This window comes from Rhinolophus sinicus, linkage group LG05, assembly GCF_036562045.2.
Source record: "Rhinolophus sinicus isolate RSC01 linkage group LG05, ASM3656204v1, whole genome shotgun sequence".
NCBI lineage: Eukaryota > Metazoa > Chordata > Mammalia > Chiroptera > Rhinolophidae > Rhinolophus > Rhinolophus sinicus.
The window spans coordinates 30,988,372-31,002,784 of record NC_133755.1 but is presented as its reverse complement, the minus strand read 5'-3'; the positions used below and the strand labels follow the sequence as shown (position 1 = coordinate 31,002,784).

The following is a 14,413-nucleotide window of genomic DNA, read 5'->3' as shown; positions in this document are numbered from 1 at the left end:
CCCAGAACACGGAAGCATCCTCCCCCACTCTCACCTGCCCTCCCACAGCTGCCCCAGCCTTGAAGAGGTCTGTTTGGCCCTGTTTTCCCAGCTTCTTCTGACCCCCTCTAGTCACCCAGTCTGAACTATTTGGGTGTTCCTCCCAACCCCAACCTTCTCTCGGCTCCGTGCCCACCTTGACATTTTAGTTACTGAGACCGAAGGGAGTAAATCCCATTTTGCCGGTAAGTGGGGGAGGGGTGCGTTGGGGGCGGGGCGTCGCCCGCGAATAGCTGCCCACCACTAACTGTTACCCAGGTGAGGAAACGCGGGCTCCCGGTGACGGAGGTAGAGAGCGACTCCAGGAGAAAGGAAACCTCAAGCCTTCTGATCTCAGGTCGGTGCAAGTGGCGACAATAGTACCTGCTCGCGCCGTGAGTGCGGAGCCGGCCCGAAGGGAAGGCCGGCGTCCGAGGGCGCTGTTCACGCCGGAGGGCGGGCGACGGAGGCGGGCCTCTCGGGCTGCAGGCCGGGCTCCCAGGCGGGCGCAGGTGCGGGGCTCGGCCGTCGGGTCCCCATTCCCGGCCGCGCCGTTAACAAGGCCCCGCACCCTGGCGGCCTCCGGGAGGCCGGCGGCCTTTGAAGCACACAGCCTGGATTATTTAATATAATGGAACAGTGCAACTCGACCCATCAGAGACATAAATTTCCAGGTGTTTTAAATTTGTTTTCCCGTCTGAATGGTAAATGGCAGATAGTAAAATTCGGCACCGGGTCGTGGCTGTCGGTGCAGAGTGAGCCCAGGCTGCGCTCAGGTGGGCGGGCGGCCCTGCAGCCCGGGGTCCACCACAGTCCGCTGTGTCCCTGGGCTCCCCGGGACGAGTCTCCCGAGCCCGGAGAGGGATTCTACTCCAGGGCTGGGAAGGGTCATGGGCTTTTCGTTTCCAGAAGGGTCTCAGAGCACCTAAATCTCTTGCCCACGAGGGTCTCTCCCAGACATCTGTGCTCAGAAGCCCACAGCCCCTGTTCCCCCCAGGTTAATTGGGGTGCAAGGGCCTGTAACACCTATAACAAGGTTTCTGTTGACTTGCCAAGTTCAATTATGGGTGCATCTGCTTTCTGATTTTTCCAAGATGGTTTGACTTAAAAAAAAAAAAAAAAGCAAACTACAAAGGAACAGACTGCACAGTAGCTTTTTGCAGAAGGTAAGAAATTCTGAGCACTTTTTCCAGACTCCTCCTGCTTTTTGAGATGTGTCAAAATTCATAGGGTGGCTGCTGAGGATAGATATTACTCTGAGTAATTCTGGAGAAATCTGACCCTTCAGCCCACTCCCCACAAGGCCCTTCACCCTTTTCCCTTCAAAGTAATAAAGGAGGTCTACTTTTTAAAGGCGGCTCCCCTGCCTGCTACCCAGAAACCTACTGTGATCCATCACTTTGAATGGAGAAATCATTTGACATTTATTTCCCAAACAGGAAGCAGTGGCTCAGAGAAGGTGGAAACCCCAGAAATTAGTTCAACTTAGGAGATGAAAGTAGGGAAGGCAGTTTGCTCCTTACCAAGGTGATTATATCATTCTCGATTTGCTTGTGGGCAGGGCCTTAAACAAGGAGACCTTAGAGTCTGGGGGAGGCAAAAAACCCCCAATGAAAGTTACAGCTGCACTGAGCAGAATACCCTCTCTTGGTCCAGCATTGCATGTGTACATGTGTGAGTGCACGTGTGTTAGTGGCGGAGTGGGGCCAAGAAGAGAGGATGCAGAGCTGTGAGACCCTTAAGACTGGCTTGTCCTCAAAGAACTTACACAGATACTAACTGAAGTATACAGTTCACAAAGCTGTGTGTGAAAGGTGCCAACAGAACGGAGCAGAAATAATCATTGGGACTGAGGAGTTAGAAAGGCAGCGATGGGACAAATCCTTTTTGGCTTAATGTGGTCTTAACGTGGTCAGGGAGAGGCTTTGGGAGCTTGATATTTGGGCTGGTGGTAAGAAAAGGCAGAGGGAAGGGCAAGTAGGAGCCAAGTGAGCAGCTGTCGGGGGTGGGGGACAATGACAGATGGCGTGGTCAAGACCAAATCCAGCTGGGGCAGGACCCCAGGTGTCCTCAGAGAGCTAGGAGTCCCCCTATTTGTTCTTCTGTTGTGTTTCTTCCCTCAAGATGACATTCCCTCAAGAGCAGGAGGGTCCTTCAGAGGTCAACTTCTGGAAACAGGAAACAGTGATTAGCAAATCAATTAATTAAGGCCCAGTGAGCCATTGGATTACAAAGAGCAGTTATTTGTTAACTGAAGACAGACCTTGGCCCCTGATGAGAGCTTTGATTCTTTGAGGAGCCTTACTGAGACAGCATACCTAAGATGCATACAGGCCCTACCTACGTGTGAAATTCCAGCAGCCCAGCTCTGCTGATGACAGAAATGACCGTAATAAACCAGGGAGGCCACAAGTCAAACAAATAATTTGGTTGACAAATAGGAGTATAAACAAGACCTTGATTAATGAATTTGCTAATAGTTCTCTGTTTATTGACATTAGCTCAGCTTGGTCATTAAGCCTGACATTGCCCATATATATGTTGTATGGTATAATATCTTCCATTCATTCTAAGACTGCTTTGTAGCTTTTTTTGTTGTATGTTTTATGTCTCTTAAGTCTTGTCTCCCTGACTGGACCATGTGCCCCTAGTTCTGAGGACCCATGTGCTTATTGAATGGAGAGCAAGGTCATGGAACTTCCTATGAGGGATAAGTAGAAAAATGAGAGAAGTGAGACGAGGCTCCAATTTCAGCATCTTAATCCCTTGGCGTTGGGTTGGGAACTAAGTTCTAGAGCTCTTTCACTGTAACTTTTGTTGCCTTTTAAACTCGTTGCTTCCTCCTGCTCTGTCCTTGAGGGAAGGAGTCGTTACAGGCCTTACAAAGAGCCCCCACTGAGGGAGTGGACAGACAAGCACACTAGAGTGGAGGAATCCCATACGGCAACAGCTTCCCTGAGACTCATCTTGGCCATGACTTTGACTGCTTCTAACAGAGCTTACCTTACTACCATGTTTTCCCGAAAATAAGACCTAGCCGGAAAATAAGCCCTAGCATGATTTTTCAGGGGAACATCCCCTGAACATAAGCCCAAATGCATCTTTTGGAGCAAAACAATATAAGACCCAGTCTTATTTTCAGGGAAACACGGTACAGTGTTTTTGGGGACTTTAGCCACAGCCTCTGATGGCCAGAACTCAAGACAAGGTTGTCCTTGGGAAGGTGCCAGTGTGCCTACAGTGCCAATCCCTGGTCCTTGCATGCCAGGAGCCACTGTCCTTGTCAACATTCCAGCCTGGGTGACTCTGGCTGCAGCTTTAGCAACTTGGTGAGAAGCAGAGGCAGGAGGAGTTGAAGCTGTAAATGCCAGCTGTATTTTTATTGGTCGTCTGCAACTTCAAAGGTTTCCCTGCTTTAAAGGAGGCACAAGCAGGTATCCAGTTGGTTCTCTGAGCTCCCAGCCTTGATGCCTTATTGATTTTCAATGTGGCTTGACTCCCAGGTGGGCAGACTTCAAAACGGTCTGTATTTTTCTGCTGTCATGTTTCCATCCCTGTTAGTTTCCATCTCCAGCAAGATTCCGGATATGTTTGAGGGCAGCTTTTCCTTCTTCAGCTTTCTCTTAATAATTCACTTCTGGACAGGATTTCAGACAGCCAGGACCACTTCTGCTGGGGTGTGTCTCGCATTGTTTGTGCCGAGCTGGACCAGCTGCTGGCAAGTGTGAGAGAGAAGATGCAGTCCTTACCCTTAAGGAGGTCAATCCTATCAGTCCATCTAATACACCTAGAGTTGAAGTGTATTCTAAGTGTGGCCATAATGGAGGGTGTGGCTGATGGTGGGAGGTGGGACCCGTGACTTGATGGGGTCTCCTCGTGTAACACATATTCTTCATAACTGACCTTGAGCCAGTTCAGTAGTTTATTGAGCTATTGTGTGGCCAGCATTGGGACTAGAACATTCGTTAAACACCTACTAGAGGTCAGGCACTGAGCTTCACTGATATTTGCTAGTAGCTTTCTTTACATTTCATGTGAAATCTATGCTATTCTGTATAAGAAGCAGGTTGCGCTTCGCTCCTCTTTGTAAATGTGACCGATGTTATGCAGGGTTTCACAACTTGCCCAAGTTCACTTTGCAAGCAAAAGGGAGAGCAGGATCTGACCCCTGGGCTGCTCTTGCTACCACTCCAGGCTGGGCTGGGTGTGTGCCTGTGTCTGTGTGTGTTGTGGGGCGAAGGAAAAACCCTGGAAGCGCTCTGTCTCATTGGCAGACAAACCTATTCACATGGAACAAATAGGCAAGATGAGGTTTATGTGTGGTGATGATAACAGCAAACACTTCTATAGCTTCTCTTGAGTGTAAGGACTGGTCAAGGATTACTATTAACCAATATTAACTAATCCCTATGAGGAAACTGAGGCACAGAGAGGTTTGGTTACTCTGCCAAAGTAACACAGCTTAGACATGTCAGAGCTGAGCTGCAAACCCAGAATGTGTCTTACATACTTCATGGAGTTTCAGGACTGTCGGAGAGGGATGCCAGCAGTGTGGCCTGAGCAGTACCTCCCGTTGGAGAGAATTTCTGCCTGCTCCCCATTCTTGATCTCTTCTAAGCCTCCAAAGACAGTGAGGTAGGTGTCCCGGCCTTCCTGTCACCTCCCACCCCCTTGATAGACGAGGCGCAGTGATGCCAAGCGGGTACCCAGGGTTACCCAGGCCTCAGGCCAGCCTCCTGTCTTGCCGCGTCAGGGGTTTTTTACAGGGAAACATGGTTGGGACATTGAACAGATGTTTGGTTACAAGTGTCTTGTCTGCAAACTGGGACATACAGGCCCATGAAAGCAGTCTCCTCAACAAGCAGCTCTTCTCTATCTGCTGTGGTCACAGAGTGCGCTGGGAGAGTGATATTTGTGCAGAAAGAGGGCAGGCTGAGGAGAGGCCGGGTCCAGGTCCAGGGGGATTCCCGGTGCCCTGGGCACGAGGCCTTCTGCTCTGCAGCCTGCCTGGCTCACCATGCAGGAGGAAAGGCCTTTGAAGTCACAGACCACCAATAAAATTGCAGCTGGCACCAGGAGCTTACAGGGCTCCAGGCGTGAGATTTTACACCACTAAGGGGCTGAGCCAGCGCTGACAGGGTTGGAATGTGCCCTGGACTCCCCTTTCCTCGGCAAGAGCCACCAGGGTGCCTCAGCTCCTGGCCACCCTGTCACCCAATCAATCAAGGCTGCAGCGAGAGCCCATTAGCCACCACAGGGCAGTGAGAGAAGGAGCAGTTTGCAGTGGAGGTGTGGATCCATGACTGAGACGCATGCAGCAAACAGCTACAGTGCAAGCAGCTGAGTCCAGGCTGGTTGTGCGCGCACAGGCAATTCTCTGCTAAGTGATGGTGGCCAGACAGGGCCACAGACAGGGACAGGGCTGAGGGTTGGAGTGGTCACAAGGCAACCGCCTTAGGTTTCAGCATGAACAAAGGCATGGAGGCTAGAATAAAGGGGTTCTCTTCTTCCTCTTTCCTCTTCCCTTCCTCCCTCTTCCCTTGTCCTCCAGTTTAAAGCCCCTTTCCTTGGTCATCATTCAACTGCTGTTTATGTTTGGCCCTGTGCTGGGAGTGGCTCTGTCTCTCCTCGTGAGGAGCTCCTAGTCTGAAACAGGCAGCGTCCTGGAGAATGGGCTTTGGATCAGGACCTGGAGGAAGAAGGTCAAGGACAGGGTTAACCTGGCCAAGCACCATGGCAGCCCTTGTAGCCAGGAGCATAGTGGGGGGCATCATCCTCACCTCTGCCCAGAGTTTTCTGCTGCCCTGACCACTTCATCTTGGGAAGCAGCTATTGATTCAGCCCTTCTGAGGTGTTTGGTGCTGAGTGGATTAGCGCCCCTCAAGGATGGTGAATGGGAGGGGTCCCAGGGATTGGGCTGAGCAGGGAGAGCCGTTATCTGGAAGTTGTCGCCAGGAAGAGAAGCTAAAACAGAGACCACGCATACATAGGGAATGGGCAAAGGGCTGAGCAGGGGAGGCTGGTGGAGGGATGAGGAGATGCCATTTCCTCACTGTGGGTGCTCCTATACCACAGCAGCTGTTCTGCTAGGGCATCGGTGCTTCAAAAAGGAGACTGATGAATCCACAGGAACAGAAGCCTTGGTGGGAGACTGTAGAGTCTACAGGGACAAGAGACTTGAAGAGTCACTCAGATCCCAGCCCCACTCCACCTGCCCTCTGCCTCCCCCACCCCAGGCCCTTGGTCTTATAGGAAGGACGTGTCCTGACCAGGGAGATGACAATGTTAAGGGGATTAGGAGTTAGAAACGCCAACCTTGCAAGGCTGTTGTCGCCACTGTGATCACTTCTAGAAATGCAGACTGTTCTCTGCAGCTCTGTGATGCACGAGGGCCAGCACCCACACGGGGAGGGCTGCGTGCAGAAGGCCTGGTGGACCCAGATCAGACACACAGACACAGCTGGTGCGTGACCCACTTGCCACCTCCTGTCTGGGGCTGTGGGGAGAACATCATTCTGTTCAGCCACTAGGGAAATGGGGAGTCGGGGGACATTTTTCTATTTTATCCTGAGCGCTGAGCTTCTATACCCACCATCACATCAGCCTTAGTCACTTCACTGGAACCTAACGAGGCATTGACAGACCTCCCTGCTGCATGCAGACACTTGAATTCATGATGTGATTGATCCACATAAGCCCATGTCCACGTTTTTGCTAATTATTGAGACAGGCACTTAAATGTGGAGAAAAATCTCTTTCTAGGAACTTGGAACAGGAAATTAAGTGTGACTACTATAATGAGGCTGGTCTTTGAAACACTAAGTTTACAGAATGTACACAGCCAGGTGAGGCCTGTCCCCTGCAAAGTAGTCACCTAGAAAGGCCAGCGTTCTCTGGAATGTGCTTGTTTTGCTGCATACCCTGCCTGGTTCCAAAAGGAAGTTGAGGTGCCAGTCAGGGAGCACTCAAGATATTGCCAAGTGACCCTTGTTGTATATGGCGAAACATTTGATCAAACTGTGCCCGATTTCAGAAGAGAGAACAGATACAGCCTGAGATTGTAGCAATAGGAGAAATGGTAAGAAATGTTCAGAGCATTAGAGCGTGTGGGGTTGTGTCTTGTTGCTTTTACTAAACCTTGAAAGAGTGGGGTGAACTCAGGCTAGCATGAGCTGGTCTGCAAGAACAGACGGAAGGGAATGTGGCTTTGTCAAGGTGCTGCTCTGCCAACTGCACCCTGAAATCTCAACTGGCTGAGTTCTGTAATGTGGAGCCTTGCTGGGTTGAAAAAGTGTGATACTGTGATTTATAATAAGAAATACATATTTCCTGGCACAGAGCTCATAAGACCCTTGGAATTTCCTAAGTGGCAAGAGCTATGAAGGTGACATTTGCTATGTTAATGAGTAACTGTTGGAATGCCCCTGGGTTACCCAAAGGGGAACCAACCAAATGATTATAAGGTTGACCCCCCACTCCCCACCTCTGGGGAGGAAAGAAGGGCTGGAGGATGAATGTCTGCCCATGGCCAACGATTTAATCAAGCATGTCTATGTACTGTGAAGCCGCCACAAACCCTCCAGAGGAGAGCTTCCGGGCCGGTGAACAGGTGGAGGACACTCGGGGAGAGTGGTGTACTGGGAGAGGGCATCCCTTGCCCTACGTGTCTCTTCACTTGGCTGTTGATTCATCTCCTTTAATAATCTTTGTAATAAACTGGTAATGTAGTGAGTAAACTGGTTTCCTGAGTTATGTGAGCTGCTCTAGCAAATTAATCAAACCCAAGGAGGGAGTCTTGGGAACCTCTGATTTATAGCCAGTTGGTCAGAAGCTCAGGGGGTTATCTGTACTTGTCATTGGCATCTGAAGTGGGGGGGTAGTCTTGTGGGACTGAGCCCTCAATCTGTGGGATCTGATGTTGTCTCCGGATAGAATAGAGCTTATAGTCAGAATAGAGTGTAATTGTAGGACACCTAGCTGGTGTTGGGGAATTCCCTGGATGTGTGGACAAAAGCTCCCCAAACACATTGGGATTGTGATCAGAATCATTAAAAAGTCCATTGCTTTGGTGCCTTAAACTGAAGCAGAGGGTAAGTGGCCTTTGAGAAGCCATAGACTTGGCAGAAGATGAATTTCGTGTTTGCCATACCGCAGTGGTGAGCCTGCTGACCTGGGGGGGAGTGGGGGGGCCGGCAAGGATGTTGCCCCCACCTCCCAAGCCTGTTGTTTCCGACAGACTCTAGATAGTTGCCTTTAAGCTGAGCGCTCTGGCGGAGCCCAGCAATTCGTAAGTGAATGAACAGCATGTAGGCTTAAAAATGACAAATAGGCAAGAGCTTCAGTGGTAGTTTCTTGCACGTGGAATGACCAGAAGCAAAAGTATTTCAAAAGCACTTGAAGAAATGATTTTACCAAAGGAACCATAATCTTGATTTTAAAAAAACTTATGATTCAACCATCCCTGGCCACCCCGACCTGCCCAAGCAGGAAGGAGCCTGTGAAAACTTTGTAGCCCTCTGAAAGTTCGTCTTCTCCAGTGGCCATGTGGGTGTGGGCTCGAAGGACTGTGGACGAGAAAGTCCTTTCCAGGGAGAACAGGGTTCCATCAGCAGAATCTACTTTGGAGCGACAATTTTGGAAACAAAAGCCCCATGTTGAAAGTAACACACACTTCATGCAGAAAACGTGAAGAACTAAGGTAACCGTCTCCCCATGTCAACCTCCCTCCAGCCCTGCAAATATCCTGTTATTCTATCATATTATAAGATTTTGGTGTGTGGCAAGTGTTTTTCTAGGAACATCTATTTATATATTTACTGGATTACATATTTATTTGCTATGAAATTGGATTATGTTGTATTTATTGTTTTATATTCTGCTTTTTTAACTTAGCACTGCTATGAATATCATCTCCTTTTCTTAAATATTCTTCTCAAACATGATTTTTAATGGCTGCATAATATTCCACTGTGTGCATCTCATAAAGTTGGACATTCAGATTATTATTTTTCCTACCTCACGATACATACCTTCACATGGAAATACTGGGCCACGGGATATAGATGTTTTTACAACTTGATACAGACTACCTACTGCCTTCTAGCATGGTTTTTGCCACTTTGTACTTCCTGTAGCATTGTTTGAATGTGCCTGTTTTTCCACTCTACCACACTGGCTGTCACTCACCTTCATCTTGGGGATGATGAGGTCTCAGGCCGGCATTGCTTCTTTCTTGAGTATTTTTTATTTTAACCTCGGCTGCATCCACCCTGGAAGATGGTGCGCTTTTTTATGTTCACACTAAACAACTTCCGTTGACCATCTCCTTGCTGAGCTGTATAGAAGCCTGTGGGTAACCAGCAATGTGATATGTCTGACCTTGTACCTGGCCTCAGAGTGGCCCCTGTGGGTTTCTGTACCTTCTGCAGAAATCCTAGCTGCTCCCTCTGGGCAAATACCCAGAAAGCAGGAATGCCTGTGGGTCTGAGCACACACGGAAGCAGGAATCCCCCAGCCACACATCCTCAGCTGCTTCCAGAGAGAAGATGTGGCATTGATCCTCATAAATAGTGATTCTCCGTGCCTGCCAGAATGTTCTTGTCCAGTATGGTGGCCTGCTGTTATCACCAATGGAGATTTCTGACTACAAAAGTGTCCTTGTTCTTTGTGGACATTTTTCTTAAATGAAAGTGTAAAGAAGAAAGTAAAAGTCATATATGGTCTCCCCAAAATAATAATAAACCCCCCAAAACACTGTTGACATTTTGGTGTGATGATAGAAGCAGAGGTCAGAAAGGGAGAAGGAGAGAGATCTGAAGATGCCACACGGTTGACTTTGAGGACAGAGGAAGGGGCCACGAGCCAAACAATGCAGGTGGCCTCTAGAAGCTTGTAAAGACAAGGAAAGGATCTCCCATGGAGCCTCCAGAAAGAAACAGTGCTGCCAACACCTTAATTTTAACCCAATGAGACTGATTTGGGGCATCTGACCTCCAGAAGAAATGTGTACCATTTTAAGCTGCCGAGTCTGTGGTAATAGATGAAAAATGTGGAATGGATCACATTTCCATGCACAGTCTTCGAATATCAGTGTTTCTAGCAAGGTGTACTTCTCACTCAGAATAGTCCTAGTGACTCTGCAAAGCAAATGTCCTCCATGTAACAACTCAGGGATCCATGAGGGTCGTATGTCCAAAACCTAAGGCCTCCTTACTCAATGAGGCAGAGGAAGCGAGAGAGAAAACTATCCGTGGGCTTTTCCCTGCCTCAGGCTGGATGTCAGTTCCTCTCACAGCCCATGGCTAGAGGCCAGCATATGGCTCAGCCCTGCTCTAAGGGGTGTGGAAAGTGTAGACTTCCTGCTGCCAGAAAGGAGATGAGAACGGATAATTAGTAGATACTAGGAAAGTCTACCACGTAATGCGTGCAAAAGGCATGAAAAAACAGTCTCTACTGCTCTGACACCATATCTGTCAAGTGCTGTGGTGACTCACATTTGCAGGTTCCCTGGTGCAAATTGTGGGCCTCCGCATTAGTCCAGCAGACAGTTACCTCAAGCTCACGGCCATAGTCTGCTGAAATTCGGAAACTGAATCATACATGGACGGGTTCTGTTCTCAGGACATGAGTGTGTTATTTTCTAAAATTTAAATGTTTGAAGATACCTGCCAAGACGTTGCCTGGTTCAGAACACTTCAAGGAACCATGGGACTCTGCAGAAACAGCTTCCTCTCCAGGAGGCTGCCTACAGGGAACCAACCTCCCACCTACCGCATTCCATAGGGATTGCAGGAAAAGTGGAAAGCCAGGGAAAAAAGGCATTTCAGTCGTATTTTGAACATGACTTTGTAATTCTAGCCATGGAAGTCACCTCAGACTTCAGTGAGTGTGAGGGACTCTTGCTGTCCATTTATGAGAGATGAGAAAATGGGAGAATGAAAGACTGCTCCAAATACACCAGTGTCACAGCACATTCAATGTCTGAAACAATATTTGGTACTAACTTGAATAACTCTTATTAATGCAAACATGTTAAATACTTGTTAGAAAATAAGTTTATTCTTAATTTTTCTAAATAAGTGTTAAATGTTTTGAAAATATTATTTTTGAAAGCCCTGAATCATCTGTTTCCCTGAAGCAACATGCTTGTTTCTCTTTGACCTAAGACTCTGCAAGGTGGCTTTCACTTGGCAAATTCACTGGAGTTGGGTCTACCCTCAGCCTCGCTTGCTGTGAATCGACTCTCCTCATAGGCAGAATTCACATTAACCAACCTCACACAGGCTGCTGTATAAACCAGAGGCCAGGTTAGTTTGCAGTGAACATTCAGGTTTAAGCTGCGCAGGTCTTCTGGTTCACACATTCTTTCCCTGTTGGCAAGTTACAGGAATGCCCAGCTAGAATGAGGTTATTTGTACAATTTGAGATCATATAAGGCACTACGGCAATATAGTTCAAACTTGGCTACACTCTGGAATCCTTTAGAAAACTTAAAACAAAATCTCAATGTCTAGGCCATAACCCACGCCAATGAAATCTGAATCTCTGAGGGTAGAGTCCAGGCAGCAGTAAGATTGATTGATGACTTAAGCCTGAGAACCTGTGTGATGACAGGAGTAGGTCTTCCAAGGAAATGAAATGCTCCTGCCTCTGCATCCCTAGCAGTGCTTGGGTGGATAAGGCAAGTGCCTCATGCCTCTCCCTTTCCTGTGTCCCAGGGATGACTCAGTACCTTCCTACTATCTGCCCGCCCTGAAGCCATTCTGTGTCTTTCAGAGAACTTCAGTCTGCTTCTTTATGGATTGGTTTCAACACTCAAGGAACAATTTTTAGGTTTCTAATTGCCAAGGGAAGAGACAGGGAGACTAGATGTGGTTTCCCCATCTTCTGAGATATTTATATATATATTTTAACAGTCATAAAAATACAAATCACCATCCCTTACGTGTACAGAGTGACTTCTACATCCCAAAGCACCTTTTGCTTCACCATCTCATTTGATTTTTCCCAGAAGCCCTGTGGTCAGGCCAGGAACATGTTAATCCAGTTTCCAGTTTCAAGACCTGCATTTCCATCACCTGCCACCATTTTAACATGGCAGCTTCATCAGTGCCTCAAAATGAACGTTTCTGAAATATGCTGTCTGATCCCACCCACTTCTCTTACTCTTGTGTTCTCTGCTTTTCCTCATTGCAGCATCATGTTCCCGATGGTCCAGGCTTGAAACCTTGACATTCTGTTGGGTTTCACTCTTTCCCTTGACTTTGCATCCAGTCAGCTCCTAAATCCTTCTGCTTCTACCTTTGATGGGCCTCTCATCTCAGCCCTTTCCTCTCCCTGCCTTTTTCACTGCCATCTGCCTTCTCCCTTCTCTCCTGAGTAATTGCAGCCGCCTCCCAAGTGATTCTTCCACCCCAACCCAACAGCAGGACTAACGCCCCAAGTCTAATGCTCGTTGGCTTTCCCCTGCTCACAGCCCTCCAGCAACTCCCTACTGTTCACTCCAAACTCCTGAGTGGCATTTCAAGATCTCTTGCTGTGACTCCAATCTGCCTCTCCAGCCTCATCTCCTCTGTAGCTTAGATCCTAGACCCTCTTCCAGCAGGTCCCAGGCTTCTCCATGGGGGCCTAGGATAGAGAGGTCACAGTGAGTTAGAGAAGAAGCAGATGGGCAGCCACCCCCAAACAACCCTCTTTATGATTCTGCATGGTGAGCCCACGCTTGGAAGGGTACAGCAACATTTAATGTCCTCCACACACTTCTGTGTGGCCTGGGCAGAACCCAGAGCCTCTTTGGTTCTCGTTTTCTAAACCATAGAGTGAAATTGGTTAAGCCTCTCAGTTGGTGACAGTAAAACCTTTTCAATTCCCTAACAGACTAGGACTCTAGACATCCTGTAAAGAATGATTGTCATTTACTCTCTCCTAGTTATTGTTTTCCCCCAAGGACAGGGTTCATGTATAAAAGAAAATACTGAAAAAAATTTAAATTAAATTAAAATAAAGTAATTGGCAGCAGTAGGAATTTGTCATTGCAGACTGGCCTTTGCAAGGTGGACAAACCCTTGCTGTTTGGGGGGAAAAATGCAGCCAGCACTCATTGGATTAAGAGTGTAGAAAAGCAAACGTGTTCAAATCTTAAACACATCATAATTTTAAGCATCCACAAGTGTTTAAAAAGTGTTAGCTGCTATGAGCACATACATCCATTCACTAGTTAAACATCAGAACCTGTTTCTTTTCTAAACACGTGGGTAGGAGAACAGAGGACGGTTAACATGTTAAACACACTGACATGTTTACAATGTGTTGCAAGAAGGTGTTTAACTTTTTGTGTTCCAAAGCTAAACACTTTGGAATTAGAGGCTTGGCTAATTCCACCTCCAGTTAGGATGACTATCACCTAGTGGCCCCCTTGGCTTGGAGCAGAGGCCCCTTTGGAAATGCAGACAATCCCAGTAATAACCTGGATTTCATAAAGAGCAAGGCGAGGCTACTTACCGCAGGGTCTTGGGTACAGAAGAAACATGTGTTTCTAAGAGCAAATCATAAAAGGAATTAGTCCTAAATGCATGTCTTGCTGGACGCAGCCCGTGCTCTGGTGAAGCACGGCCCGTTTCGTCTCTCTGGTATTCCTTCTATCATGCTGGCAGGGGCTTTCGAGGAAGTCCCCAGACATAGGCCAGCTGGGGCCTTGGTCTCTGCTCCACACTGGCTCAGACTTTCACAGAGAGTGAAGAGAACCCTGGAAGCTAAACTGGAAAGGTAGATAGAGGGAAGAAGAAGGAGAAAGGAAGAAAGGGTGAATGTTTGTTTCCTGGGGCTGCTGTAACAAACTACTCCACATCTGGTGCCTAAGGCAACATGAATTTATTGTCTTACAGTTCTGGAGGTTAGAAATCTAAAATGGGTCTCTTTAGGCTAAAATCAAGTGTCTGCAGGGCTGTGTTCCCTCTGGAGGCTTAGAGACGAATTCATTTCCCTGCGTTTTCCAGCTTCTAGAGGCAGCCTGTGTTCCTTGGCTGGTGGGCCCCTCTCTCCTTCAGAGCCAGCACTGGGTGGTGGAGTCTTTTCCACGCTGCATCACTGACTCTGCCCCTCTCTGCCCTCCCTCTTTTACTTATGCAGGCACACCTCAGAGACATTGCAAGTTTGGTTCCAGACCACTGCAATAAAGCGAGTTGTCATCTTTTTGCTGGTGGAGGGTCTTGCCCTCAGTTTGTAAAAACTGCGATATCTGTGAACTGCAGTAAAGCAAAGCACAATAAAAGGAGATATGCCTATAACGACCTCTGTGATCCCATTGGCCTCACCTGGATAGTCCAAGATAACCTCCTTACTTTAAAGCCTGCTGATAAGCAACTTTAATTCCCCCTCGCCATGTTCCAGAGACTAG

At 48.0% G+C, this 14,413-nt stretch overlaps 1 long non-coding RNA gene across 2 annotated transcripts in view; it reads left to right on the top strand.

Moving 5' to 3' along the window:
* Positions 1-307: 307 nt before the first annotated feature.
* LOC141571824 (uncharacterized) overlaps positions 308-14,413 on the top strand; it is a 95,363-nt gene continuing 81,257 nt past the window's right edge. For both annotated transcript variants that reach the window (XR_012496881.1, XR_012496880.1), the window contains exon 1: positions 308-376. This is a non-coding gene — a long non-coding RNA (uncharacterized LOC141571824). The remainder of the gene's footprint in view (positions 377-14,413) is intronic.